This window comes from Octopus bimaculoides, chromosome 4 (assembly GCF_001194135.2).
Source record: "Octopus bimaculoides isolate UCB-OBI-ISO-001 chromosome 4, ASM119413v2, whole genome shotgun sequence".
Lineage (NCBI taxonomy): Eukaryota > Metazoa > Mollusca > Cephalopoda > Octopoda > Octopodidae > Octopus > Octopus bimaculoides.
In genome coordinates this window covers 126,369,324-126,374,004 of record NC_068984.1, presented here as the reverse complement: position 1 = coordinate 126,374,004, position 4,681 = coordinate 126,369,324, and the positions used below count along the sequence as shown (strand labels likewise).

Here is a 4,681-nt window from a genome sequence, read left to right as displayed (position 1 = left end):
ATGTATGTATGTATGTGCAGTTTGTGTGTGTGTGCATATACATATATATGCACACATTCATCTGAAATTAACAGAATGAGTGAACAGTCTACGTCATATCTATTGATCACTTTTACTCCTTAATTAAACAGGAAAATGTGTAGGTGTGTATATATATATATATATATATATATATATATATATATATATATATACACACACATATATACACATCCGGGTATAACCAAGATTTCTATCAGGGTAGTTCTCGATTATTAAAATGAATCAATCATTCCACTCTTAATCATCTAATCTGCAAAAAACATAAAATTAAAATCACTATTAGGTAATAATTATACTTGCATGGAACTGTAGAGTGAGTAGGCGTTCCAATATGTTGGAAAGCCCTCTTTGGCTACCAAGGAGATATGTCATGCTACAAACATCTTATATATAACAATTACAGAGTGATATGAGGTAAGCTCCTGAGAGCAAAATCTTCAACCCGGGTTCGATTCTCTGTTAGAGCTGGTCTATTATTTGTGTGCCCCCATACATACATCATCTATTTTCCATGCTGGCATGGGATGGACAGTTTGACAAGTGCCTGGAAAGTTGGAGAGCTGCACCAGACTCCAGTTGTCTGTTTTGGCATAGTCTCTACAGTTGGATGCTTTTCTTAATGCCAACCACTTTACAGAGTATACTGGGTGCTTTTTATGTGGTGCCAGCATTGGTGCTTTTCACATGGCACTGGAAAGGGTGCTCCTACACATGGCACTCACACAGGTGCTTTTTATATGGTGTCAGTAGCCAGTACCCACAGGGTCACCAAGTGGATTACAAGACAAGGCTGTCTCAGCTGAGAGATGGAGAGGAACTGAGAGGGCTCCAAAAAATAGATAAATTTGTTTATCATTATACATATGTATGCAGTCTCAGTGAAGTCCTAACAAATCAGTTGTGGGATGTACACACTTTTGACTAGATGCAATTATTTAATGTCCATGTTCCATGCTAGCATGGGCAAGATGGTTCAAGAGAACCCAATGAGCCAAAGGGCTGTGTTTGGCCCCAGTGTCTGCTTTGGTAAGGTTTGTATGGTTGGATGCCCTTCCTAATGTCTACTGCTTTACAGCATGCACTAGGTGGATTTTTCTTTTTTTTTTTCGTGGCACCAACACAAGTGAGGTCAGCAAGTAATTCACAAGACAAGACCTCTTGACAGAGTGGCGAGGAGGTGCATGATACTGAGGGAAGTGATTTTTTGGCCAGACGTTGAGAAGCTAAAGTATAAATGGTAGATAGTGGCAAGAACAGGCATTTTGCTGGAGTGATACATGGCTACCCCAACATAAAAGAGAGAAAGGACAGTGGAGTTGAAATGTCAGGGTGTACCATCAAGGTACAAGATGGTGAATAAAGAAGGAATAGGGACTGAGAATTGAGGATGGATGGGTTGGTTCACAGATGGCTAGAAATAGAGGTAAATGCAGTGAATGGTGAACATGGATGAAGGCCTGTTCAAATATTTCCTCTGAAACTTTGTATTTCTTTCCCTTCATTTGATTTCCCCCTATTCTTTCTCTACTTTGATATCCACACTGTCTCTGTCTCAAAACTCTGCATTCAAATACCAAAGAACCATCCCAAGAAAGAAACATAGCAATAGCAAAGACAACCTGTCATGGATCTCTGACCAATCTTGACCCTTACTGTATCCACTAAATAAATTCTTGTTGATAATGTAACATGCTAATCATATGCAAATCAGTTCCCACAACCTCTTTCTATTGACCAGTAGAATTAAAATGATCATACTACATCATATGAAATGTGGAGAATTTCATTAAATACCCTATCACAAACAAGTTAACTTGATTCTTGTGTCTTGATTGCACATGCATGGAACTGAGTATACACAATTCCCATGCAATAAAGGAGGAGCATCACATGGCTTAGTGGTTAGGATGTTGGTCTCAGTAAAGGCACATGGCTTAGAGGTTAGAGTGTTGGACTTACGATCATAAGATTGTGGTTTTGATTCCTGGACTGGGCAATACATTGTGTTCTTCAACAAAACACTTCACTTTACATTGCTCCAGTCCACTTAGCTGGTAAAAATGGATAATCCTGCAACAAACTAGCTTCCTGTCCAAGGACGAATATATATACACCAGAAAACTGGGAAAATGGCCCTATGCTCCCTACAGAGTAATGTGGACTAACCAAGGGTCAGTCATAAAGAAGCAGCACTGAGTAGAGGAATTCTCTATTGCTTTGCTGGAGTCATGATAAAATACCATGAATACATTTTAATTTCTCTTTTTAGGTGGTAAGACTAACACCCCACCCAGCTTTAACAGAATTGACTGCTATCCAAGGGGGTGCTGAAAAGTTCCTGGCTTTAAACCTTCTGAGATCTTTTACAGAGTTTAGAAGGACCACTGCAATAAGTGTGTGAATGTGAGAGGGGAATACATTGCATAAAATCATAATTAACTGATACTCCTGTATTTTCTTTTACCCAAGGCCAGGAACTTTTCTGCACCCTCTCGTAAGCATCTATGCTAAACCTTTGGTCTCAAGACAACACAGGCTCTTCCCATGCCACTCCTTACTGCATTTTCTTTTATATTGTGTAACAGTTTGTCAGAGGGTACAGGTGGAAAAAGTTTCCCAATGCAGTTTACTGCTAGATAGGATAGGAGCTTAACCTTATGGGTAACACCTCAGATAGCTACCCTATTAGCTGGGACAAAATTCTGTACCCCTTTCTCTAACAATATGTGACAGGTGATTGAGTAAGCAGAGGATTTTGAGGGACTCACCCACACACAGTGACTTATTTTCAGCTGGGCTACTGATAATGACCAAAAGTAATGGTTAGCAGCAACTCATGAATCATGGTTTCACACTTTTTTTACATGATCAAAACACACACATCAATCACACACACACACAGAGAAAGGAATGCTGAGATATACACGAGCATATGCAAGTAATATATAGAGGTGCATACAAACAGGCATGTAAACAGTAGACACGCACACAACAACAGACAGCTCTATAGTCTGAAAGAGAGGGAGATGGACAGATAGATAGAAAAGAAGATAGAGAGAGAGAGAGAGAGAGAGAGAGAGAGAGAGAGAGAGAGAGAGAGAGAGGATACATAAATACACATACATACAGAGGAATATACACAAATAAACATACACACACTGTACACTAACAGAGAACTGTGTAAAAAGAGAAAGAAAGATGTGTAGAGAGGGAGAACGTGAGGTGGTAGTATAGAGTTACAGAAATAAGAAACAATAAGTAGCTGCAGACAGAGATTTATGGAGAAGGAAACAGTTACAGAATTCGCTGAGGATTGTTTCACATACATACATAAATCATCATCATCAACAATGACAGTTGCGTCAAGTCCAGTGTTGCATGAAATCATGGTTGGTTAGAGAGGGCGAATATGGCAAGTGTTCAACTGAAAACACACAGGGTTCAGATAGAGAACACACATTTTTGTGTGGTACCAGGTTAGTAAAGTGTGAGTGTGTGTGCATGTTTGTGTGTGTGTATGTTTGTGTATACACGTGTGTTTTTTTTTCAACAGTTTATGTGCATGTTATGTATGCATGCAGGCATGCACTACAAGGGTTGTGAAAGGTGCATGGTAAAGGAAGTGGGTGTTTGCTACAAGGTTAGGAAAGGGTGTGTGTATATATATATATATATATATATATATATATATGGGTGTATGTTGGTGTTGATGTCTGTGTGTAGTTTTGTAAACAATGCATGTACTTGGGAAATTTTACACTTAAAATTAACAATTTTGAGTAATCCACTGTAATATTACACTTATCTCCAAGCTTGTTAAATGTACAAGGGTGTATGTGTGTATGCATATTAGTGTGTATATGTATGAGAATATTTATATATATATATATATTACCTATACAAAATTGTATGCTCATTTACACACACATATCTACACAAATATTCACATGTATATGTATAAACAAATATGCATACTCATACACACGTAAACTCTCATTCATACTTGTATATACACAACTACAAACGTGTGTGTGTGTGTGTTTTATACGAGCGCACGCACACACATACACACACATGTGAGCATGACATTAGCATCCCACCATGTTGTTACGAATGTTATAAACAGACAGGAGGCTCCAGCCACTAGCTTGCCAATAGCTAAAGATACATCTAGAAACATCCGGAAAAACACGTTCACGTGGGAGCAAATTTCTATGTGTGAATACATTTGATTGTGTGTGTCTTTTTGTGCATGTATATGTATGTGCACTTGTTTATAAGTGTGTGTGTGTGTACATACATACACACAGACTGACAAAAAAATACAGACACACACACACAAAAAGCATTGAATTGTATATGTGTAAAGATTATTAGTGCAGAAGCCTTCTAATAAAATATACCAACATACACAATTATATTATATACATATAGAAGGATAAACACACACACACACACACACACACACACATTTTTTTTTTACTGCATTAATAAGAAAAGGAAAACATTATCCAGGAGATGAATTTAGCAAAACATGCTGTCAGACATGACAGATGTGGTTATGATATATATATACATATGTATGTACAAACATATTCACACATGCCTATATATACATACATATATATATATATATATA

At 37.7% G+C, this 4,681-nt stretch overlaps 2 protein-coding genes across 3 annotated transcripts in view; one reads left to right on the top strand and one right to left on the bottom strand.

The window, feature by feature from the left end:
* Positions 1–4,681, bottom strand: part of LOC106874002 (mitochondrial inner membrane protease subunit 2) — a 423,321-nt gene that overhangs the window by 359,125 nt on the left and 59,515 nt on the right. The gene's annotated exons all lie outside the window — the stretch shown is intronic.
* LOC106879667 (leucine-rich repeat neuronal protein 1) overlaps positions 1–4,681 on the top strand; it is a 67,681-nt gene that overhangs the window by 34,231 nt on the left and 28,769 nt on the right. Inside the window, exon 1 of one of the 2 annotated variants that reach the window (XM_014929337.2) lies at positions 3,273–3,518. The exons of the other annotated variant lie outside the window; for it this stretch is intronic. The gene's annotated coding sequence lies outside the window, so the exon portion shown is untranslated. Of the gene's footprint in view, positions 1–3,272; positions 3,519–4,681 lie in introns of those variants that run through there. 2 annotated transcript variants of the gene reach the window in all.